The 27,115-nt window shown below is 35.0% G+C and overlaps 1 long non-coding RNA gene across 1 annotated transcript in view; it reads right to left on the bottom strand.

The window, feature by feature from the left end:
• Nucleotides 1-27,115, bottom strand: part of LOC142602866 (uncharacterized) — a 338,791-nt gene that overhangs the window by 70,871 nt on the left and 240,805 nt on the right. The window contains exon 3 of the long non-coding RNA XR_012836683.1: nt 18,230-18,293. This is a non-coding gene — a long non-coding RNA (uncharacterized LOC142602866). The remainder of the gene's footprint in view (nt 1-18,229; nt 18,294-27,115) is intronic.

Raw genomic sequence — 27,115 nt, 5'->3', positions numbered from 1 at the left:
TTTGAAAGAACAAAAACATGTTACTGAAAAGTTGTTAGTGTTGATGATTTTGCAACTAATTTTTAATTAACAAATATACAAGTATTTTAATTTAAAATGTGCATATTGGAAATATCCATTGAAATAAAAATAATTTTAATTCAAATTAAAAAATACTCCTTAAAAAGATCATCATTAAATTATTTTACCATTTTTTAATATAGTTTAACACTCAAAATGTCTCAAACTACATTTTTCTGTCAAGTGCACTTTTCAGCATTTACATTGGGCTATAATCTTCTTATAGAAATATCATTTTGTACAGAGAAATATATACCAAATACGATGATTTTAACTGGCTACAAATATTTGCTTCTGAATGTAGAGGTGTGTGCCCTTCTGCTGCAAACAAAACTAGAAGTTACATCCAAAAATAGGATTACTCGTCTGCACACCTACCTCCTTTTTCATTGTGAGCATCTCTATAGAATTTGAGTACATAATTTTCTATCCACTCTAGAAATAAATATTTCCTGCCATCGGATTAAAGTAACTACCAATCAGCTTAATGTTGGCACTGTAGATTTGGATGAAAAAACAAACAAACAAAAGCTGGGAAGCTTTTCCTCCTAAACCATTCACTAATTTGTGACTCTCCAACATGTCTCTCCATTTTCTCTCTCTCTCTCTCATGCAGTCTTTCTAATTTTACCATGTTTTAGCTGGAAAAGGATAAGAACCAGGTTAATAGTTCTCTACAGATGTATCAGTACTCTCTTTCAGTGAGGCAATAAGACACCTAAAAAAAAAATAAATCTAAATTATGATAAATATTAAACCACCATTTCTTGTATATATTAACATTTCCTAATAATAAAATTATCTTCTTTTGGATTTAAAGCAATTTTCTAAATGGAAACAGAACAGCTGCTTTTCTAGCAGGGACATGTAAATCTTTTTATTTAATTTCCTGATTACATTTACTTTTCTGATGATATGCTTTGATTTCTCATTTGTACACTCTAGTTATAAAACCAAGTTTGGAATAAACTTTAATTCCACAACCAATCTTTGCTGAAGCCAATAAGCTTTGTAAAATGAGCTTTTATGTTTAACCAAGAAGATCAATTATTGACAAATCTAAGATGCTTTATTATAACTTCCAGACAAACCGAGACAGTGGACTGTGCATACAACACAGAAACATGGTAGAGATCCTTGAGCAAGCCTTTATGTCTACACAGAGATAAAAAAAAACATAGTAACATAGCTACTTCAGCATGGTTTTGCACATTTTGTATGGTGTGTTCTGCAGTATGTATAGAAAAGCTCAGGGAACTGTCTGAATTCTACAGAAAAGATACTCAAAGTGTTTCTGATTCCCTTTTATGCACAGGAAAACAATAAAAGCTTAACATGAAAATAAGTAAAGCATAAAGATATCACATAGTGACCCTCTGCCAATGTACAGTAATTGCCCTACTTGTTTCAAGGGTAAATTCTTTCCCAAAACTTGCAGAATTAGGATCCATCTGCTGCTCTGTCAATTCAAAACATTTACCCAAGCTCTATGAGTCTAGCATGAGTGCACAGAAAGTAGTCTATCCATGACAGCTTTGGATAGTAGTGCTAACTGGTTTCTACCCCAGAGTGCTAACACTGAAAACCACCGTGCAAGCAACTTGAAAGAACATACAGTAGGAGAATGAACTACTCAATTAGCAGCAAAAATTATAATGTCTTGTTCAGAAAATAAAAGTCTCCCCAAGAGAAAATTAGGCTAAGTGGAGCTACATAGATGCTTCTAGGCTCTGTGTTATTACAAAGTTAACACAGGTATTCTTAATACACACCACGATCAGCTGCTCTAAAGATGCTGCTTCATTAGAAATAGGCAGCTCCAAGTACTATAATTTGGCATGCTGGTTAACACAAAGGAACAGCTGAGGCAACTCTTATTTCCCTGAAGGAGAATTATTCACTGTAAAAATATCTGTGTCTGGCAGGAAGAGGTGCAGTTGTTATACACTAGCTCTGAGTTCACTTTAAACTCCAAAGTAATGGCAAAAAAGGTTGGGGAACTAACATATGAAGGACAAAAGAAGGATCAAGGACCAATTACTGGCAGCAGCTTTGTGAAGAACTGTGTTGAACATAAGATCGTAATCTTAACTGAATGAGAATTAGGAAGAAAATTGCCCTGATAAGGACATCTACAGCTCATCTAAGTACATCAACAAAAATGAAATGGGAAAAATCAGAAGGAAGATTTTAAAAAGTGGCACAAACTGCAATAGCAGTAAAATTCAAATGGTGGATTCTGTTGGAATGGATGTGGTTTTCCATCTATAAATAATCCAGAAACCTTGCAGGGAAAGAGAACAATTTAAATAACTTGTCAGTTTTGGGAAGTTAAATAGAGAACAGCTGATTATCTTCACTTACCCTTTTGTTTCTAAGCCCACTTTTATAGCTTATGCTATGATGTATTTATGACGTTATGACATAATGTGAAAATGGTTGTGAGTCTATTGTACCTAATGCATGTGAGTAGAATCTCTTCATATTCTTAGTGCACTGTGCAGACACAAGCTCACTCGCAAAGGCATAAATATCCCAGACTTGTGCTCAATGATGCTACATCTTCCTGCTGCAAATACCTAATAAAAGTTTGAGCTATTCAGAGTAAACTTGGCCAAGTGGTATGACACAGAAGCATACCATTGCCATATTTTTAAATATTGGCAGTTGTGAATATTTCTCATGACACTTTTATTCTGCTAAGTATCCTTTAATTCTCTGATTGGATTTGCTAGATTTCTGTGAATGTCACTGAATAAATCAGAACACCAGACCACATTCTCTGAATTTCTGCCACAAAATTAACTGCCAATAATGAGTAGCAGATACTGCTTTGTAGTTAAATAGGCAGATGGTCAGTTAATCTTAGGACTTGGCAAAAAACCAAAAGAGAACATTACTAAATAATAAAATAAATGAACACATCAAATCCAGTCTGTCTTAGTTTGGATATGAAAATTAAACTCTATTCAGGTTATTCTTGTCCTAATATCATGAGTATATTACACCAAATAAAATTTCCCAGGGAAGAATTCTCTCAAACCAGAATTAAACTGTTCATATTGCTCCAGTAATTGCCAAGTAGGGTTGATAAAAATATTGAAACCAGGGAGATACTTTAAATGAAGTCCTCTTTTAAAATTTAAGTGTACTCTAAAATTTACTGACATGATATAAACTATAAAAATAGACTTAATTTCATTTCCAAGAAGGTTTGAGAGAAAAAGAATCTGTGATATCAAATATATAATATTTAAATGAGTTTTCATTCATGGAAATGTTGATTAAAAATATTGAAAAATATCAAAATGAAAAAAATTTGCTGCAAATACTCTGAAATTGAAGTGTGACCTTCAATTGAAGTGTAGACTGTTTTTATCTCTTCTCTCTGCTGTAAAATAGCAGATACCTATGTAAGCATGCAGCATGCTACTTCATATGCGGTTTTTATGAGATTAGCATCTCAGATTATTTTTTCTAATTAACAATTCTACTTGTTTTTTTTTTCCCCTTACTCTAAGTTGATGAAGTAAAAAAAAAACCCTTATTGTGAATGCAGCTGTGTCAATACAATGTAGAAGATGCCTTTATGAGAGTATGATTTCCTCCTTTGTATATCAGGAGTAACGATTCTGAAGTTAGGATTTCTTTGAAAAGGGCTATGCTCCTGTACTTCAGATGTTATGTCCCTATTTGTAGCAGTTACAAATACATACAAAAGAATCTATAAAATTAAATGCATAAAACAATACAAAAACTAAGCGCAATCTCTACTTCTAGTCCTTTTACTCCCATCCTTTGATAATACCTCTGCTTAATAACCACCAAAAAGCAGTTCAGACTGAAGTTAAACTATATCCAACACATAGATTTTCTTCATTAAGCAAAGTTCATAAAGACTCAGATTACATGCTGCTCAGATAAAAAGTTTGTGACATGCATCTACCATCTATCATTCTGCTCAGCAAAGGAAAAAGGTTATTCCTTTGTCTCTATGGAAGTTTTAAAACTATCACCACCAAAAAATACTTCCAACGCTTATGTTCAAAGCCAGAAATAAGATGATAAAACTATAATTTCAGTACTTTTAACAGTCCCAAATAAGCAAAAGTAAAGGAGGAAAATTGATGTGACTGGCATAAATAAAGAAGGAATCTCTTAGGGATAATCAGAGAGAAGGAAATATTTCGTATTATATTTTGCAGAAAGCTTTTCAGGAAAAATCAGTCTTACAGAAACTGGGACAGCTGAATGCAGAGTGAGGTAGACAAATGGAGATAAACACAAAGAAATGAATGACACACACAAAAAAGCACAAAGCAAAAAAACCCATAGGAAGCCTTGCACAAAGCTGTTGAGGACCAAAAGCTGTAGCCTACCAATAGCACAGAAAATGTCAAGAGAATAAAGCTATACATCCCTCAAGCATTTTTTGGGACAATAGGCTGTTTTTAAAATGGGAATTACTCCCAAAGCATAGGGATCATCCCATCTATCAACCAGGAAGAAATCAACACTAACATAACAGACAATTCCATATTAACAACTAGAATTTCACATTGGCATATCAAGTGTTTTGCTTGGTATCTTTGGAATAAAAATTTGAGGTTGAAAACTCTTCAAAGATATAAAGAAACACCCTTGAACATTAATGGGGAAAAAAAAAAAAGATTAATTGCATTGGTTAAATGAAGTGCTAATGAGACCAGAAGTAATGGAAAAACCCTCATATGATTATTGAAATATGCTGAAGAAATTCTATTGCCAGATGGTATAGGTTATTGCTTAGGAAGCTAGACAAAAAAGAGAAAATATAATCCTGGCCAATATTTTTCAATAGTGTATATGAAAAGCTTGGTCAAGATGATAGAAGAAATTTGCCTTCCACAAGGATTTTGTTAGAAACGCCACTTCTTTCAAACGAGGCAACAGACTGATATGAAGGAAGAACTAAAGGGGACAGAACAATTCTTATAAAATGTGTGCAGAACTTACATATTTACCTGCGCTAGTGAGGCAGCTAGATTCTTAATTAGAATTCAATCATCACTGATTTTCAATCTGCTTTTGGGAAATCTGTATTCCAGGTAGATTCACAGGAGAAAAAAAAAAAAAACCCAAACCAAATAACATACATTGTTCAAAGGTAGTACAGTACATTCTTCCTAGCTTAAAAGTAGAAATTTATGATGCATTCTTAATCTATCAACAGATCATTAGATTTAACCCAGCATCTGATTTGAATCAGCACCAGACCCCTCTGGAACCCAAGCAACTGGAGGGAGGATTCAGTCCCTGGGTTTGCTGCGGACCATCTTTTGATTGGTGGAAAAACACCTAACCACTTTTGAAACACTCTCTCCTCTGTTTCTGAACCACATTGGATCTTGATGCTGCAAATGCAGCAGACTGCTAAAACGTGGATAAACCCACGCAGCATCAGCAACAAAATTAATCCTTGAAATTTTGACTGCTATGACTGGAAAAGGCCAGGGAAGTGCTAGGGAATCATCTCACTTCTATCCAATCAGCCTGACCATCCCTTTTTAGGGGTAACAGCACATGCCACTGCTGTTCTAACACTTTAAGCTAAGAGAAAATTTAGTAAGGACTAAGCATGAAGGCAAAAAAATTCAACTCAGCATTTTCATAGGCAACTAAGCAGAAGTTCCCAGTTTTGAAATGTTTGCCTAGAACAACAAATAGGAAATCTTTAAACAGTGAAGGGAGATGAATACGCTGGTTTGTCCTTTCATTTTTCAACATCTTTACAAAACCATGTGCTGCTTAGCCCTGTAATAGACAACTACTAGGAATGAAATAAAAACCAGGAAACAAATCTCATCAGTTATTGTTGGGTTATTATTTTATGGGCTGGGTTTTGGGTTTTTTTTCTGTTTTAATGAGAGAAGGGTTATTATATCACTAGAACAGTATGAAAATTTCCAGCACCTGCTGTTTTGCTGTTAAAAATCAAGTATTTTTTTTTGAGAAGTTTGCCTGACAGTGTCATTCAAAATACACAGCTGACATCATAGCTGTATTTGTAAACAGACTCTTACTGCTTGTGCTTTTCTTCTTGTTGTTGGGATTTTTTTAGTGGGTTTTTTTTTTTTTTTTTTTCATTTCTACTTCTTTTACTTTGTATTGTACCAGGAAAATCAACCAGCTATCCCTCTCAGCATGGATATACCACAAGACTCAAAAAACCCAACACAAAACAGCAAAAAACCCGCCTTGGAACAAAGGAAACAACAATGTGCAAACCACATAAGTAGATGGGTTAGATGGGCGTCATCTCACCCAGTTGTCTTAAAGCAAGAAAAACATAATTGTAAATAAAGACATTGAAGACAGAAGTTGCCCCTTCAAGTGGGATGGGTGGGAATGAAAATTTTCCCATTTAAGTGTTATACGTAGAAAGCTCAATAAAAGGTTCAAGGCACATCTTCACAGGGGAGCCTGATCCAGGGCCATCATACTTGAAGTTGGGGTCCAAATCAACTATAACAGCATCCAACTCCTCTTGAAATGAAAACAATAATGACACAATGGAAAATTAGCTTTTTAGAGTTGAAACCTTCTATTCAAAATCTCTTCTCGCACGTATTCAAAATTATAACTATTAATTTTGCTACAGGCTTGCAAGTACACCAGCAGAGTTGCCTGGAACTCAAATTCGACTTTTTCTCCTCTATATTAGCATACAGAAGACAGTATTGAACAAATATCCCTTTGGGTCAAAATAGGTCTGGAACAATGTCTTTATTGGAGACTATATAAATCTAATCTTCCAGTAGAGTGAGCTGACATCCAAGGTTCTGAGAACAGCATGGGCAATGCAGAAACATCCCTTAATTCATTAACACTGGCTAAAAAAAAAATAAAAAAATAATAAAAAAAAAGAGTTAAGCCAATGTTGACTTATTCTGATAATTCCAGACTTTATATATAAAGTGTTCCGTGAATAAAAAAGGTAATTCAAAACTATAGGTGATTTGCCATCTTCTCTGCTGTGTTGGAAAAGTCTTCTCTTAAGCTAGTTAAAGCAGCAGTTAGATTAACAATGTCAGAAGTTCTGACATTGCATTCTGTTGGCATATATTTCATTGTCATACACAGACCATCAAAGCTAAGGCTTTGGTAATCTTTTGCAATACCTAGCAGAAGTTATAAAGACCTAAACCAAAGACTGAAACATAAGGATGTAACTGAAATGACAAATGAATCCAAAAAGCTGTCAAGAAAATTCATGTCTGCACAGAACACAATTTATCAGCTACCTAGGAAGCAAAATAAATTGCATTAATCTTGTTAAACTTGTTGCAATGCTGACACTTCAAAATTGACACAGAGTATGCATAGTCATTATCAAGTTCTACAATCGCTTAACATATTTATGTTTCATTACAAATAATCTTTATTAGTCAGTATGTATGTCTAATGAGAAATTTGATCCTGTTTAAAAATCAAATTGAATTTAACTAAAATGCACTTTATTTCTGTGTCCTTCTCAAAATTAGAAAAAAAAAAATATGCCGTTACATAAGTTTGTCCCCTTTGACCAGGGTTTGAATCAGGACTGCAATGGAGAAAGTGATCTCGTCTTTTTCTCAGATGATTCTGAATTTGAAACCAGGAGGAAATCAGCTGGCCAAATAAGAAACTCAAGAGCAGAGAAAAGAGAAGTATCTTACAAAGCCTTGAATTAGAAAGACCTGGACTGAAGTGTCAATCTTGACTTCAAATATGGAAGCAGAGCATCTGACCATGAAAAAATTCTGAATTTAAGCTAATTGTACAGCAACCTGAATATTTAGAGAATTAACTCCTCAGCAGGCAGTAAACTAGAGTGTGACCTGACTTTCTTCCAGCACTGATGGAAGAAGAATGGAACTTGCCAGAGGGGAGAAAGGAGAGAAGTGACCAACAGTCACTTGAGGAGAGTAGCTTTTGTAATGGTACAATAGGAATAGCATTTTGGAGACACACTGATAGCAGGCAGAAGGCTGGAATATACAGTTTTCACTAGCACCTTGGACAATCATCCAGTCATATTTACCGGGAGCTTTGTGTCTTGGTTTTCTCAGCTTGAGGAAAAACTTGCTGGCAAAGAGAAGTTGGTTATCTACCTGAACCAGTTCACACAAAAAATTTATCATCTGTCTCCTTTTCTTTCCTACTATCAGTGAAAACGGAACTCTGACAGGCTTCAAACTGCTGCAATTGTTTAAACTGTGCACACTCTTAAATTCTTCCCCTCTTGCTACATAGGATATTTAAAATTCAACCAGTGGCTGCTATAGTAGTGTGTTTATGCAATGTTGCCATTCAACCAGATTTGCATATCAAGCAAAAGAGGTGGAGTAGTTTAATCACTTGTTCTGGCATGCAAGAAATTAATATTAATTACAGACTTCCAAGTACCATTTAGCTTCTTAGCCTTCCTGGTGCTGATTACTTTGTAGCACTTTTGTGCAAGGAGCTTGTTTTACATTTATTTACAGTACATGAAACCCTGGAAACACATCTTCTGTGTTTTGAATCACAAGCCAAATGATATATGGGATGCATAAAACATAAAGTTGGAATCTATTTACTACTAAAATATGCCAGTTAATATACTCTCAGTATAAGCATATCTCATTTAAAGCCTCTGCATAGAGCAATGTGGAATTCTAGAATTAACAAGCAGTTAATTAAAGTGCCAAAGCATATCCATCTAAGAGACAGAAGACTAAATATCTTAAATTAACACAAGATTTATAAGCACTTCTTTACCGTCACCCTTTCAAAGCTGGAAGACACAAGGCAATGTCTGGATTTGCAAATTGGGTAGAGTATACCAATCTCTCTTCCAAAGTGAGTATTCTATCAGGGACAGGGGAAAAAATTAATCAGACAAACCCAATACTTTCAGCTCCTCCAAGCCCAGTACACAACTGATGTTCTGTCTGTTTAAACAGACACAGCAATATAATACTAATTCAGAGTCAAAGTTACTAATTCATTTCAAAGCAGTTGCATTTCTACCTTTCATTTTCTAGGGAGTCAGAAACCATAACAATTAGCATGACAAAAGAAAAATGAAAAGCTATTCTCAGATGCTGATCTATTGTCTATTCTGTCATCAGCTAACCAGCAAAAGAAATTCCTCTCCACCTACATCTGGACTCATAAAAAACCACTTACATTCTGATTGCAAAACTGAAATAACCTACATGCCCTAGCAATTGGAAGTGAGTCGCTGTTAGAACATTATAGGAAAACAGTCATATAGAACAAGCTTTTAGGTTTAATGATTTTAGGGAACATATATGAGATTTTTTTTATCTATGAAGAAATCAACCAAATAAAGATCTTGCCAAGAATAATTTAATCCAGATCAAGAAAAACATTGTGATTTTATGATCATGGAAAACTTAGAAAATTTCTGAAGGAAAATAATATTTTGGAATGGGATAAGAAAACTAGATGCATTGGAAAAAATTCATGGGAAGATTAGGAGAGAAAGTGAATAAAATTAAGAAATAAAGGTCATTTTATTCTGACAAGTATGGGCCACAAGAAACATTTATGTCACAGCTGAAGGAAGGAGCTTGTCAGTATCATGCAAGTTTAGCCAATACAGAATTAAAATATCCAATCCCAGATAATGAAGTCTAAGAAGTCATTTTAGGAGAACAGTTTCTAGCATTACACAATCCAGAATGTGCAGTAACAAATAAAATCAAATGACAAAACAGTTTATGTCATAAATAAAAGACTAAAGACATTGCCCTTCATACAGCTGAAATGTAAGCAGGGGAAAAAGTAGTAAAAGAAAAAACAATGTAATAAATGGGCACTATACACCAAACCTAACATCCATCAATGATGATATTGATGAGGTATACAAATCACTTTGAGAGACACTGCAGGATGCAGAACTGGTAGCTTGTGTAATCATGGAAAAGATTATCTATTATAGAGTGAGTAAGAAGGCAGAGGAAGTATTACCAGGTATCATCATTTTAGTCTAGCAAAGAGAAGATTGAAGGGACACAGGATGAGAGTCTTCAAATATTGCTTCAGCAAAATAGAAGGGAAAAATGAGATCTCTACTGCTGATAAGAAAAATAGCAACAAGGTTTAAGTTGCAGCAAGAAAAGTACAAAACAGACATCAGGAAACACTTTCACAAAGTACACAGAGGCAAGTAATGGAATACATAGTTTATAAAGTTTGTAGAATTTCTTACACTGAAGGTTTTTATGGATAGATTCAGCCATTACTGACAAACATTTGTAGGCACGTTCGATGATGGACTGCAGTGGGAATTCATGTCACCTTAAAATCTCAGAGCTCTATTTCTGTCTACTTCCCCAATCATTAACATCAGAAGAAATAATTCTGCTCTGCAAGCTAAACAGGTTCTTCAAATCAAATTTAAAAAGTTTTGCTACTTTTATATATATATAAAATATATATGTTTGTGTGTGTATATATATAAATGGAAATAAAATGGACCCTAAACAGTCTTATTATAGTTAATCCATGTCAACCTCGCTGGTTTCCTGTAAGATTCCAGATAAGTTTTCAAAACTAAAGGGTACGTGCTGAGGTGCAGCACTGTTAAATTTTCTTTTCTTTTTTTTTTTTTAAATTAAATTACACTATAGGCTTGTCACAAGAAATTATTTTTTTTTGCTGTTCATCAATCACTAGTATCAGGAAAATAAAATTTGATGAAATAATACCTGAAACACCAAAAATAATACTTTCACAAACACTTGTGTGAATTTTTGCATGCTCTTTTCTTCAACAATGCACATAGCAATACAAGCAAGAATACTCTTTTATAGCTCTAACACAATAGAATAACCATTTGTTGAGACAGCATGCTAAAGATGAAACGTATGAATCATTTAGACTGTTCAAAGCCATAAAAAATCCATTTGATTAAATTTCTTAATCAATATAAAAGAAATAATGCAACTGCCAGCAACACCTAGCTCAATAATGTTTAAAATAGTCTGTAAAGGACTTCCATTGAGCACATGAACTGCAACTGTTCCATCAGTGTGAATTATAGCTACAAGGACAGCACTAAATTCTCTAAGGCACATCTTAATTGTTTGATGTAAAAGGAGCCCCAAACATCTATCTTAAATGGTTACACCAGTCTGGTATGTCTCCGCAGCCAGAACATCAGCTTTGCAGCCTGTATAATCCCACCTTGACAGTTTCTCATCTCTGCATAGTGTTGCCTTTATAACTTTGGCAAAGTAGAAGGTGGCAGCCATGTCAATCTGTCTTCATAGAGTCTCATGGTTAACTAAGGAATCATAGCTACACTTTGAACAGTAGGTGAGAATAGAAGGGGATATTTCTGAAATGTAGGTGTCTTATTCTAATCACTGGCTTTGAGGCCTAACAGTTGGCACAACGGAGGCTTGGAAAGACTTCTAGCCAGTGCAAGGAAAGCTCAAAAACTTTAGGTTTACTTTTTACTATCTTGCTTGAAAAAAATTTTCATTTATTGCACCTATCTCTCCCGAAGGACAAGCCATAGCGATTATGTATGTGTATCTACACCTGTCATACAGACTGACTTTACAAAACAGCCACCCCCTACTTTACAAGCAAAGTCAGATTTGAGCTTTCAGTGTGCGATAATTGATGGCTGGTGTTCAAACAATCAAGTTTTAATAAAACAATGTCTCAGATAACACTTCCTCCTCTAAAACCAGCAGTATAAATATTTGGAAAACTTGGTGGGTGTTCTGACTGCAGCATAAGATTGTGGGAAGAGAAAGACTGAGAAGGAAACTGGCAAAGATGATTAATATAAGTTTTTGAAAGAAATAATGCTTAAAGGTTAGCTGCTGCAAGGATAAATTGCCCCTAGAGGGGACAGATTCCAGTTACAAAGAAATGAGCTATCACTTTTGGATAGCTTAATTTATAAAAGAAACAAACTTCTGAGCCTAGAATTATTTATAGAGAGATATTACAAGAAATATGTCCAAGCTGTTAATAATCATGAAAGAGAACAAGGAGATGTAATGGTCAGTTATCTATCAAGAGATAATGTGGGATGAAATGTATCTTTTGTTTAAATCGGCAGACTGTCACACACTTGTTAAAGAGAATTTCAAAGGTTGGAATATTTATTCTCTTAGAATTGGTAAGATTATCATATTCATTACTGACAGTAGTATGTCATTTGAGGAAGTATGGTGCAGTATGTACTAGAATAATGTCAACGAGATCTGTGAAAATTACATGAAATGCACATTTTCAAAGGCTGTTAATAATAATAAGGTACTTTCCTAGTCAAAGTAATCCTGGAGGGGAAAAAAAAAACCCACCAAAACCCCCCCCAAACAAACAAAATCTGAAAGCATTACACTTATGGTTTTAAGGCTATAAAGTATACCTCAGTGAAAGGTATCCTTTGCTCGTCAACATGAAACAAGCCTCCCAGATGGAAGGAGGAGATGCAGTACACTTAGCAAGGCCAAGAACCTCTCTCAGACCAAAACACTGCTGGCCCTATTTTCCTTCACATGGGAAACAAAGACCAAGGGCATTAAGACATCTTCTTCAGAGCACTGCACAGCCACAGAAGCAAACTCTGGGCTTTTGTTCCCCAACGTGCCCTAAGTGGAGTTGCAATTTGATAGTGAGATGATGTCTTTGGACAGCATGTTTGTTAAGAGAAAAAAAATAGTAATTCATCAAGGCCTTGATCCAGGGTAACACTTACTTGGGGAATCAAGCCTTTGAAGCAGGATGGTCAGGTGCTGTTTAGACTGTGACAGGAGTCACCATTGCAGGGTCCAGCTGGATCAGGAGAGAGTCCCTGAACCTTCCAGCACTTCAGCTATTCTGGTCGTGTACAGTAATATATTTGTCATGGAACGTGAGCCAAGAAGCTTACAAACAACAGTTTCTACTAAGCCCCTCAGAGCAGGCAATCAGTTTTTCTTCCCTTCTCTTCTCTCTCAGGGACGTTGAACTCCCATGGGAAACAAGGATAAATTTCCTCCAAGAAACCAGATTCTTCCCTTCTTCTGTCCTGCTGACTGGCAGAGGGGGTCCTGCACTTTGGAGGCTGAGATGGCTGAACAAAGCCAGGGATGGTGATTCTAGGCCAAACAAGTGAAAAATATTTAGAGCTTCTCACAGGAAAATTGCATCAGGGTGCTGGACAATTACCAAGATAATGTCCAAGGCTTTTACAGCCTTGTTCAGATGCAGCTCGGGACACAAAGGTCCTGCTGGCCAGCAGTGGCACTGGAACTACCTCTGTCAGGCAAGTTGGGGCAAATGTGGCGTAGGGACTTGACATTTCATGTAGGCTTTCTCAGGGTGCAGGGCAGGCTGGGGGCAGCCAGGGCAGCCTCAGCACCTCCCCGGGATGTTGGCCTGTGGGTAGGCCCAGCTCAGTGGAGCCCATGGCCAGGCAGGGCAGGGCTGTGGGGAGCTGGAGGCCAGGATAGATTGCCTGGGGTGGACGGAAATAGTGTCCTGGGCCATGACAGAGTGGGGGGAGGCCCTGGGAGGCTGCACAGGGCCATTACAACCCACTGGCCCTCCATGCCCAGGCACCCAGAGCTGAACGCTGCAGGGCACTACGGGAGCTCTGCTCAGCTACTGTTTCCTCTGAAGCTGTGCTATGAATAAATAGAGGGTTTCAGCTCCTTAGTCTGTTGCCTTTTCAAGCATTTAATTTCTTAAGATATTAAAAATAAAATAATGAGTAGCTGACAAGTTATTTTAGCATAATTGCCTAAGGTTACTCCCATTTTGTCTGACAAAATTAACGAATAGTGTAATCATTGCTGAAGGGAAAAAGCAGTCAAATTGCAGAAAGCTGGTGGTAGCAAGTTAGTGCATGATAAAAATGTTAAACCTGAATTATTTCCTAATACTCTTTTCCTCAATATTTATGATGAATTTCAATACATAACGTGCCAGTGTCTGTTCATACGAAAATCTAAAGATTGAAAAGACAATAGAGTAACACAGATGTCACTATAAAGGACTTCACTGACCTTTAAATAATAAAAGCATAGCCTTTTTACTTTAATAGACTCTGGCATTATTATAATTCTGTCCTGGTTAACCACAAAATGTGAGTTATTACATATTTTAACCAGGTCAACTGTGCTAGGATGAGGATTTTAAAACAACCAGAAAGAACTTCAGTAGATTATACAAATCATGTTCAGGATTTGATAGGTCTGAACAGCAAAAATAATTATCGAGTCCTTTTAAAGGACTTGTGAATGCAAAGTGGAAATGTAATGATTATATCAGAGTAAAAGAACAGAAAAGATGAGAGGATTATTTTTCTGAGCTCCTTGAAGTAAATTTTCTTTTCATTTTGGAGGCAAGATGACTAGATAAAGACATATCAGAGATCAGATACCTTGCCAGGCAGGCAGTCTCCAACCAGTCACCTCTGCATAGCACACTCTTGCACTGTGTTAAGAAGCAGCTGCAAATACACACGCTAAGGGAATCACAATCACGATCTTCAGCATATTAATATGCTTTGCATGCTGCATTAGGAAGGCAAAAGTTCAACTCTCAGTCAGATCAAACACATTCTTGTTATTTACAGTTCCTGGTGTTACCACTTTCCACAGCAAACAGCCTTCTTGTAAGTAGCCCTCCCAGTGATTAGAAAATTGAAGTAACTTTTAATCTTGAATCCCACCACACCATGGCTTGCATTAATGGTTGCTTAGGTTAGCCTGCTGTGCTGCATCACAACCCAGCACAACCTCTTGTCACCTCTGCTAAACTCTGCTGCAACAGTGTTGAGAAACACCCTTGTTAACTGATGCAGGAAGAAAGCAGAGAAAAAAATATATTCTCATACAGAACAAACCCATACAGCATGTATCTTGTGTTTCTAGAAAATAAACACCACCATGTTCTCAGACACACAAGAATCCTTGTAGTGCGAGTGTAATAAAGCTAAGCAATAAAGGGGTATTTGGCACTTTGCTTTTCCGAATAACCTATACTTTCTACTAAATTAACACAACTAGAGAATGTACAGGTTACACGGCTCGATGATTAGGAAAGCTAAGTTCTTTACTATAGTAAAAATCATTGCAATTAGATGAGGAACAGTGTTGACATAGATGGTAGTTTGAGTAGCTTGGGTACTATTGCAAATGCTGGTTGTGATGCAACTAAGTCGTCATCGTGACAATCACCACATTCACAGCCAAATAATCCACCATTTGCAAAAACATTTCCTTCTAGATGAGGGATAGTTTCAGCTGTTAACTGTTGATTATCCATTTGAGTTGGATACCCCTTGGGATGATGGAGTGTCTGAAAGCAGGAGTACCAGAATTGTTCCACCATAAAACTAGTGTAAAAGCTATGTTTGCTAAGCATATGTTAAGACAGCTGTTTCTGAAGAGTTAAAATGTGAAGATAGAGCAAAAGCAGAATTCAGTCAAGTTTCATATCATAGTTGAAAAATCAAGACTGTACAGTAAAACTGGCTTGACAAAAGTGTCATAAATTATATATTAAACTATCTGACAAAAAAAAACCCAACAGTAAACCATCATTTATGGTAAGTGGTTTCTACTTAAATGTTATCTATTACCTCTGTAATTTTACAGCCTGAAAATGCATCTTATCAACCTACAGTATTTCAATATCCCTTTCAATATCCTCTGTAAAGTACCAAAAGGGAAACAATGCAGTCACAAAGTGCAGTAAATTTGAATTAATGAGCAGAAGAGTGTAGAAAGTCTCTCCTGCTGCACAGTGCTACCCTTTCAGAAACATTCCCATATCACAACATACTGCACATGGCCACAGAAATTCATAATGCTACACCAAGAATGGAACCTCTTTTATGCCCATAAGATCTTTTACTTGCGTTTCTCACCGCACACATTCTGCCCCTGGAGTATGAATTGCAGTGAAATAAGAAAAGCCTCTGCAAAGTAACAGATTAGAAACACTGTATGTATGGTCCTAAAATTAATATATTGCAGCTATCTAAAAGGCTCATCTTCCTCCTTTCTTTCCACATTGGCAGGATCTACTTCGGAAAATGCTCTAATCTTCACACCCACACTAGGTAAAGCCATGCTGTAGATATCATGGTCTTTCTGATTCAACCCCCTCACACTTCAAATGTTTGCCTGGGATATATTCCCATGTTTTGTTCCTGTAATAGTCTAGATGGGCATTTACCAGTATGCAACAAGGAATTCTGCAGAATTATGCCACAAAGACCAGAGCTTGAATCACATCTCTTGTCTCTCTGCTTCCCTCCATATCTCCATCTTTGTCTTCAGACCCTCTTCACATCATACTTTTGTTTCATTAAGATCTGAAAAGCCCAATCTGAATTCCAGTATGCTCTTGAAGGCAAAGTCAGAAGTACGTTAATGTTTTCTTCACTATGGCACCTTACCCTTTGAAGGAATTCCTCACCAACATCAAAGAAAATGTGTTTGAAATTTTGCCTTCACTATGAGGTCACTGTAAGTGATCCAAAAATGAAGTGACGGTATAATGACAATATTGACAAACTATCTGTTAGAATGCTTATTATACCAGTATACCAATACCAACATATAGTTTATTAATCTTCCCACTCCTTTTTTATCTGTTGTCTCATCTTTTACTTCAAACAAACTCTTAGGAACAGAACTTCTTGTATATGCTCTAGAGAATCTACAAAAGGACAACTATATTCACTAATACTAACATATATGCATAATCATCAGATGCTCAGGGAACATTTTCCTGACATGAACATGCAAGAGGGATGTCCTAGCAATCCCCGCTTCAGCAAAGCAATTAATAAGAAACAAAAATCTTCTAGTTCATACTAATCACTGACCCACAACTGGAAAGAAAATAGAGAGGGTTTGCAACTTATTTTCCTTATCATCAGGTCACATAAAGTAGACGCAAAACAATCCTGCACAAAATTTAAAAATGTACTTATTATGGGACAAGGAATTTTGTCAGTGACCAAATTTAAACAAATGATTCAAGGGATAGATGCACACGCTCTCCTAAATGAAAAAAAAAAAAAAAAAAAACCAACAAACACAAACCAAACCAAACATACAAAGTTTAATGATAAGACTAGATTAATCTTTTTGACATTACAGAGGATGGTAATGATTACTGCCATGATGGAAAGATATTTATGGCTTCTAATTTCTTAAATAATTTCTCTTTGATAATAAAGCCCAACTGTCATTAAGTAAGGTTATAGCACTTTCAATAACAAAGGTGGTGTATAACTGGCAATCATTACTACAGTGGCAAGACTGAATTCATATTACAATAGTAGTTCGACATTTAATGAAATGTCAAGTTTTGATAACTGTCTTCCCAAAAAGAATGTTAATGCCATTGCATCTAGAAAAAAATTAAACTGCCTGGAAAGTCCCTGGTTTACTTCATTTGACAGACTGAGAAATCCATCAGCACAGCATGCCAGCATCACAGAAAATTAATGTAGCATATATTAAAGTTAGAGACCACAATATGTTAAAATTTAATTAAATGGCTATATTTCTTGTAAAATCATACAAAGAACTATTTTTTTTTTTTGCAGTCACTGACAGGAAAATACAGTCAGACATGAATTTGAAGTAAATTACAAAATAAAGGAACATGCCATGTATGTTGTCTATAAATTAGCTTTTTCTCTCTCCAGCACAGAAAAGTCAAACAGCTAGATATGAACTCTTTTCTTTATTCAGCGTTTGCTGTGGGTTACCTTGGAATGATCGCCACTTAACTATCTCTTATGTACGACTTCTATGGCATTTAGATCCTCTTTAGATTGTAGACAGCATTTAGGGTGTTAAAGTTCAGGGCTTTAGAGTTCAATTCAGAGACCGGATGTCTTTGTGCAACTAATCCCTAAATACCTTGAATATGAGAAAATAATTAATTCTGAAGAAATAATTTCATATCCAAAATCTTCTAGTCTATTCTGCTCTCTGCAGAAAATATTGCATGTAGCAAGATTAGTTTTCCCTGAAAACAAAGAACCATGGAAAATATGTTTCTTGTTTTATGTATGTAACAAATCCACCTGTGTTGTCATACACTACACACCCTTGTCATAGATTAATATTACACAAAAGTGAAACTTAAAAAGATTTCTACTCACATTTTGCTGTCAGTCAGCTTCCAGCCTGGCTTGGCCTACTGCTCATCTCTTTTCCTTTTACTCCCTAAATTGAATATTGAAGGAAATTTTTACTCAGAAGGGTCATGCAGCAGAACTGAGATCAAATCAGGTTTCTATACTCCCAGTTATCAGCCACAGGCATTTTTGCAACATCAAAGACATAAGAGTTTCAGTATTTAAACAAAATATTATAGCTGTAATCATTTGGTTACACCTAGTCTTACACATTCCAAAATTTTCTGACTGGATAGAAGGAAAATTTCCTCATGTTCTTATTTGTTCATAGGAGAAAAATTAATGCACATGAAAAACCTTTGATCTACCAATAAATTGATGAATTTTTCTTAATGCGGATTATCACTATATGTAATGACCATGACATCCAGTTATAAAATTAAATTCTTTCAATAATTGTCATGATGGTGCCTTAATGATGACTTTTTTTAGTTGCCTCTTAAATAATAAGAATTAAGATGCTTTCATATAAATTAAAATACTTTTCCATATTCCACATGATGAGATTCCCTTTGAATTTTCGTGATTAAATAATGCAATAGTACTTAGCTTAATCAGAGAAAAGTCACTGCAAAGATTTGATAACTTTAAGTCAGTCTTAGCATTGGATTTTCAGTGCAAACACTTGTGACTCCCAATTAGCCTTCCTGTAACATTCTATAATATTTGCTAATAATTTACAAATATTTCTGCAAGTATTCTAGGCAATATTCTTACTGGTTAGGGTATTCATAGAGTATGGACAAATATGTTTTCTTGAAAATGTGAAGGCATTGGCAGGGAATATTTTGCAGTGCTTGTCCATCAAGCATTGTCAAATGCAATTATTTTAGAAACACAGAAAAGGATCCAAAGTCCTGCTATAAATTACCCTTCATTTCTCCCTCTCTTTCAAGCAATGTACTTTGAAAGATTAACCCTTTCTTTAAGATTGCTTGATATAACTAGAAACAATTCAGGCTTGATTCTTGACTCTTAAATAAAAGTGCAGCATGATAACATTGAATGCTTGACTTAAAGGTATAGTACTTATATATATGTTTTATCAGTAAATATTCTTTGCGGGAGCATTAACTTTTTTATGCATGATATTTACAGAATTAAGTTCTGTCTTCAATTGCTGGTGCATCTCTAATTGAAACATATAGTGCTAAATCCCCAGAAAATGTGAACTGACACTATTTCATTGACTTTAGTAGGTCAATATTTAAGTCCAGTACCTAGGTATCAGGTCAGTTGTCCATTGTCACTATCAGTGACAACCAAAAATGATTACAGGGACCATATGAAAGGTAAGGAGAATTCCTCCTCCAAGTTATTATCTCATCCTAATGATGTTTGGCTCTACCAAACAAGACTATTTTTTTTAAACAAATATTATAGGAAAATACATACTTGTGAATTTCCAACATGTTAAAAACCAGCATCAGTAGTTGAATTACATTCAGAGACTTTTTAGTTTTGTTTTTCCTCCACAGATTTCAATTTAGGACCATTGAAACAAGAAATATTAAGTAAAATAAAATAAAATAGCATGATAATATTGATAAAAGATTGCTACTGTGGTGACATAAGGAAGAAACTACACAGTTTCACTTCTCCCCAGTTAGTTCATCACTAATATTAATACATTCCTATGCAACATCTAGATTTAGAAAAAAATATTTAATAAAACATTTAACCAGTTCTAGGCATGATATTAAAATACTATAAATATCTAGTGAAAAATCATTCTAAAAGGGAAAAAAAAATCATTGAACTTCAGTGTTATCAAAATTACTTTTAGAAATGTATCTCTGCCAAGAGCCTCCTCTTTCAGAAATGTACATTAGCATTGCAGTTGCTCTAGCTGACTTAAATTGCTTTTTACATAAAATACAATGTCAGAGAAGCAGAAGAGTCAAGGTTTCCCTATTTTTATTTTTAGATTCCACTCAACAGTACAAATGCAGCAATGGCTGTTATACTCTATTGAGGATCGATCTTCTGTGTTTGCACATCAGGTGTAAGGGAGATGATAAAAGGGATTGAAAATTTTAGTCACAGTAGGGTATGTTGCTTAGCCAAAAATATATTGTGGTACACTAATGTAAAAAATGTCACAGAAGAACCTTTAAATAACTACTCAGAAGTCCACTATAGTCCCTCTTGGTACTTGTCTTTATAAAGGAAAGTCCCACACCTGAATAGCCTCGATTCAAAATACAAACTCTTATTTCCTGTGAGAATCTTTTTCAGCTTGATTTTTAGTTTTAAAGGATAAGAAGCCACATTTTAAAATCCCAGACTGAGGCCTCTCCTGTCCTCTCTGTATTTTTCTGTTGAAGCTGTTAGTCTTTTAATCTGTTTGCATATTTCTCACTTTTAACTGTAAAAATGTGTCATGTCTTTAGAACATGTTCTAATCTGTATTACTTACTCATTCCAAAGTATCTATGCATTTCATTTTCCAGAGTAAATAAAAAATAAAATAAAATAAACAGCACTGACAATTACAAAATGGAAATTATGAAGCATATCATAATTATAATTCACCAAACTTGCTGAATGTGACATTGAAAGAATGAAGTTTCAAATGCTAACTATATTATAATAAAATTCAAATGTATCTGTGATGGTGGGGGAAACATATACCTCTTGGTTAAATGTTGTAAATAAAATTATACTCAAGTAATGTCATACCTATGGGACAATTCATGCTTTTACCATAAATTAGATCACATTAAACATATAAAAGCTATTTATAAGATAATCACAGAGCTACATCTTACTTCTCTGTAGACATGGTAAAAGCTGTCTATAAACTTGCTTTTCTGGTCAATCTAATAACAGCTAAAGGCAATTGGACAGTGAAGTCCTTTGTCTTACTTCATATAAGTTACAGCCTTTATCACCTGTATGGTAAATGGTGCATGGAAGTGAGTAGCTGAAATATTTCATATTGACCTAAAAGAGCTGTAGATATAGAAATACCTTTTTCAAATTCAAATTACTTTCCATTGCTACTAACTTGATTAGAAAAGCAAGGGCACAGGAAGGTGGTAAAAAGTCTACAGAATAGCAGACTCGGGTTTTACATATGTCTTGTAAATGGCTTTTACATGTTACAAAAACTTAATAATATCCAAGTTATAGTAATTACATGGACCTTCTCTTAACTATGACATTGTTCCAACATATTATTTTCTTCATAGCGTTTAATCTGAATAGAGCAAATTGGTTTTGTTAGAGGTACTGAAATAAAAAAGACCATGGTGGATCATTTCCACATTGATCTGGTTGACTGCTCTGACATGATGAATAGTATGTAATTTCCGATTGAAACATCAAGCCACTCTAGACCTTGTGACTGAGCATTAGAAGAAATGTTGACACGCTTAACTCGAACAAGCTAAGCATGAGTCTTCTAGGGAAGACATGGTAAGAAAGACATCCCAGAGAGAATAGAACTACATGTGACCAATATTAAATATGGTCATAAGATTGTCAAAAACTAAGCACTAATAAGAGAGCAGTGGAATGTACCAGGAACACTGCAAGCTTTTGTGCTTCACACACACACCGACACTGCTGAAATACATCACAACTACACTGAATAAAAGATGTTGATTAGAGAACAAAAAAGTCCATATACTGTGTAGCAGGAAATTCTATGTTTAATGAAGAAATCATAAATGAAACCACAAATAAAATTAATAGCATTAGTATGGCATAAAGGTCTACTTATAGATCTTTAACAATATCACAGTAAAAAATGTGTAACAATCCTAGATACTGATCTGCTTGACTGCACAGAAGTTCTTCCTGGCAGGGAGGTTAAGAAAACATTGAAACAAAAGCCTTTGAACAAATAACCAAAAAAAAAAAAAAAAAAAAAAAAAAAAAAAAAAAAAAGTAATAGGTAGCAATCTGACAGAACAAACACTCTCCCCACTCAAAAAAACCCCATAAAAACCCCAAAAAACAAACCAAAACAAAACCCAAAGCAAACAATCAAACAAAAACCCACAAAAGAATATCCAGTTTCAAGGAGCACACCCTGGCAATTTGAATTCTACAAAATACAAGGAGTAATTTCAATGTCAAATTCTTGTGTCGTTACCTACAGAATTGCATATAACTTTCCTGGTCATATTTTGAAAGATTACATAACACAGAAAAGCTCAACTTTATGCAATTTTCCTTGCCATCCACATGTTGGAAATCTCTCAGGATAAACTCCTATTTAGTTCCCTTCCTCCCCCAGCTACTCCAAAGGGAAAGTCATCTGCTGTAACAGCAGGTGACCAAAGAATCGTAACACACTAATACCAACTTCCCCAATGTTTACTTACTTACTGGAGATCACTAATGATACTTTTGTTCTGGTGGCATAAGGGTAGTACAAAAATGGAAAAAACCTTGCTCTACATGAAAGCCAATGTTTGGAGTCAGAGAGAAAACACCATATGGAAAACTGTTCGCTTTTGCGTCATCATCAAACAATTTCTAAACGCTGTTAAAAGCTTCTTATAATTTAGAGTTTATTTTTATAGGCATTCATATATATGCAGGCACTCCTACATTCTTGATGCAATTGCTAATCAGGTATTTATTTTAATTATTAATCACAAACTTAGTTAAATTGCTAGTACATATTGCTTTTTGCAGGCACTAGCGCAAAATTTGGCATAAAAATTCTACTTAACATTTACTCGAAGAGTTTTCTGTGCCTTGTACAAATGTGTATCTGTAACCCATTCACTAGTTCCATACTACATTTTTTTGTCCAGGTTACATTATCATTTAACATCAGAGTATGAAGCATCCTTAATGTCTGTTCAGCATTTTTCTGAATGCTTCCCTCAATCTCTTTTGTTAAACTAGAGGAGGTTAGCCTGTGTTTAACCTTTTATTTCACCATAGGAATTCTCTAAGTTTTCTGTTGGAGATAACAGCTTGGCCTTACTTTACATCTCACCTGAAATAATCAAAATAAAGTTTTAGGGCTTCTGTAGACATATAAAGAACAGCCCTATTTTCAATTGTGTTCAACTCCTAGCAGCTCCTATTTTGCTATTTTGTTCCAAATGTTTTTGAAAATTTTGATCATTCAAATTCCATATACAGAGAGAACAGAAATACAGAACATGAAATTCTATGTAAAGTTCTACCTGTAGGTTTTTTCACATGTTAAGTAGTATAAGTTTGTATACAAATACAAATAAAAGTAAATAAAGTAATCACTGTTTTTCTGGAATAATGTGTTATCTGCAAAGGAACGTAATCTGAATAGATCCTTGGGGGTTTTTTGTTTGTTTTCTTGAATTAGTTATGAAAATGTGGTGGTATACCACAACCATACAGCAATAATGAACCTTCACAAAGTGGTGCTCTGTGCAGGGAGAAGAGAGGCGTTTTTGTGCTCATAACAACAATAATATAATCTGACCCAGAACTAATTTTGTTCTTGATATTTTTTCCCCCTCATCTTTTTTAACTTCAGCATTGCAAATGACAAAATGCTTTTCCTGTTCAATGCCACCATTGGAGGATATTCAGGTGCAGTATAACATATGGCCATATACTTCTCTGATATTTCAGATTAGATTTATTTTCTTTTTTTTAATGTTTCTGTGAATTTAAAATGTGTTCTAACTCAACAACAACAACAAACAACCAAAAGTATTTCTACCCTAAATAGTAGGATAACCAGGAGGCATGCAACTCTGTTTACTTAACATTTAAAAAAAAAAAAAAAAATCTTAGAAATGTTGTTTTCAGTTGAGTGAATTCATTATAGTCTGTGATAGATATTTATAGTTGCTCATATTGCAGATGGTATCTTGGGATAATCTTACTGAATTTTTACATGAATAGATTTTAGGCTGAATTGTTACCTCAACCTAATCTTCTGTCACTAAGTGTAAAATGCTGGACAATGTCATTAGTGCAATTAATTAAGCAGCTAATGCATTGTGCAGAGGATATTGAATTATATTACATTGAAATTGCATAGTATGAAGTGTCATAACCAGGTCAGTTTGAAATACTTGTATCCATCATTACAACATCATTCAGTGCAACAAAGGGACGGAACTAAATCATCTCGTGACCTTCCAGCCACTAATTTCCTATTTCAGCCTAGTCTGACCTATATACGAACATTATTTCTTGATTTCCTCCTTGAACATGCATCCTATGTGAGTACTTAAAAGCAGATGTGATACAATGGTTATACTGGAAAAAGTGGCTACATTTTAACACAGTCTTTACCAAGAAAGTCCTGTTATATAGAACTGAGAAACATTGTCTGGTAGACACCTTTAGCCAGTACTTCATACTGGTTTGAAGGCAAGCAGGTTAATTGGATGTGTTTATCAAAATTACTTGAAAACAGGAGATTATTGCTCCATCCCATTGAATAAATCTATGATACTCAAAATGTTTATTCCACACCTTTTCCAGAAATTACTGCAAACTATAAGAAGTTAGAAATCCCAGAATTTTTAAACACTGTGAATATCAAAGAGGTTAAAGACATACAAAGAATTATATATTTGATGACTGGCAGGAATGTAGGTTGTAATCATCAAAGTAAATATTTCTGAATAGAATTCTGGAAACCAATTTAGCAATGACATTTTAAGCTTTTACAGTTTATACTGTATTATGAAATTGATTTCTGCTATGCATGCTACTTTCCGAGATTGCATGAGTAGTAGTGGTGGCTACAAGCTTTCCAGTGTAACCTTCTTCCTCCCCAAATGTTTCTTCCAGTAGAAGCTGACATTACGTGTGACAAATGGCCAGCTTCGAGTAACTTTCCAGTGTGTTTATGTCAATACCTGACTTCTAACCATCCCTACTACCCACAGTAAACATTCATGACCCGATTCATGGTTATGTTTTGAGATTTTCTGTTTAAAATTTTCAAATTGAGTTTAAGACAGGTAAAAAATTCTTACTTCTCAAAAAAACCCCAAACAACCCAAACGAAAAAACCATAAAGCCCTACCTTACAGACAAATAATTTTACCTTTCTACTGTTTTATTAGTCCATCATTTACTTCAAGTAAAACAAGGTGGGTACTACAGCTGCGTGAGTGGAAGAGCAATGCAATGATAGCTTTGCATTCTTAATTCTGCTGGTACCAAACTTTAGAGAGTAACATGTTTATCAGCTAGAGGTGTTTGGCTTGCTGAAAGGGATAGAGGAAGAAGCTGAGTTCAGTCAATTCAAAACTGATTCTTAATTATTTCTTTCCGTAAACGCTTCTGTATTTTAACTAGATAGTTCTCTAAACTATAGGGTGGCAGCATTCAGATGTTCAACTGTTTTTAGAGCTCTTCAAATGCAAAACAACCTAAGTTGATATTTAGTTCTCAGGAACACATGCAATTTTCCAGTTAACATGCTTCATGGTCTCTGATTCTGTTTATACAGCAGTCACTCCTAAATTCACTAGCCCCGAAATCTGCACCTGATTTAAGAAGGGGTGGCAATATTTCTGCAGTCCTGCAGACAAATGTAGCGTGCATTGTTACCATCTTACTATGTGCTGATTGCAACAGGTGCAAAGATATAACAATTATTTCTTGCTTTTCCCAGCTTTTTCTAGAGTACTGCCTGACAAAGATTTTTTTTTTTACTCTTCCTGTCATATTTCAGTAATATGCAAAATTGAAAGAGATTACCTGATGTGCTGAATCTGGATTTACCTCCCTACAAGTATAGAAGAATTAAAATTCTAGTGACCAGTATATTTATCAACTTCGTCTGCATTTAATATGCACATCAGCATACTATGTATTTATGGCACACAACTATTAGAATCAGGAGTACTAGGAGATTCTTAATTAAATTGTGATCTCATGATTCCTGTGGTTGCCATGGCAACTCAGGCTAAATAAAAAAAAATCTAAGTGATACTACATCAGCATTCTTTGTTGGTTTTAATGTAGGTGAATGATTGCATCACCACATTAACAGCTGTGCTTACTTTATTAGAATGATATATTTCTTAGGAATGCAGCCTTAAGGATACATTTTGTGCTACTTATGCTCTGATCAGACAAAATTCAGTAAATCCAGTCACTAATGACAAATATGTTCATGCTATATGACTGACCTCCTGATACTGAATCTGCTTGGGTTCTGATGACAGAAGAGTTTAAACAGATTTTAAATTGCCATTAAATTATCTTTGTTCACATATAAATATTTTAATATTCTGAAGAACCTTTCTTTGTCAAATATTTGTTTTCTAATTAAAAAAGCCACTACTTGCCCAGTAGCACAAAAGTAGGTAAAAAAAGAAGTTGTATTTTCAATATGATTCCAATATCCTACTATCTGCCCCTGCAAATTATTTGAACAGAAAGGAGTATCATGGCAATCTTCCATAAAAATTGTGGTAAAAATTAATAGCAATTGCAATCTTTAAAAAATAGACTGCATAAATGTTAGAAGATTTATGACATCGTGTGTTACCATCCCATCCCATTGTGCTTTTGACAGTATGTGACAATTTAACAGTCCACTTCTATGGAAATGACTTAAAAATAGAGATGAAGCTGTATGGATATCATAGAATCTGACTCCATTCTTTATGCAGTGAAAAACTAAACGGCAGCTTCTGCAAAGAGCGGAGAGATATGCATGATATACAACTTAGTGATGGAGAAACAGTGCAGATGAAAATTGCTGCTTGATACTTAAGTAACATAGCTGGCAGCTCACAGCAGGACAGATGAACAACAAGGACAAAGTTGCATTATAATAGCCAAAAATATAGCCCGAGCTGTTCATCACATACTGGCTTCTCTTAGATTCAAAGAAACGTGAATCCCCTCTGCAGCTATTATAAC

The sequence above is a fragment of the Balearica regulorum genome, chromosome 9 (genome assembly GCF_011004875.1).
Source record: "Balearica regulorum gibbericeps isolate bBalReg1 chromosome 9, bBalReg1.pri, whole genome shotgun sequence".
Lineage (NCBI taxonomy): Eukaryota > Metazoa > Chordata > Aves > Gruiformes > Gruidae > Balearica > Balearica regulorum.
The sequence above is the reverse complement of the archived record's forward strand: the minus strand, read 5'-3'. Positions and strand labels throughout refer to the sequence as shown.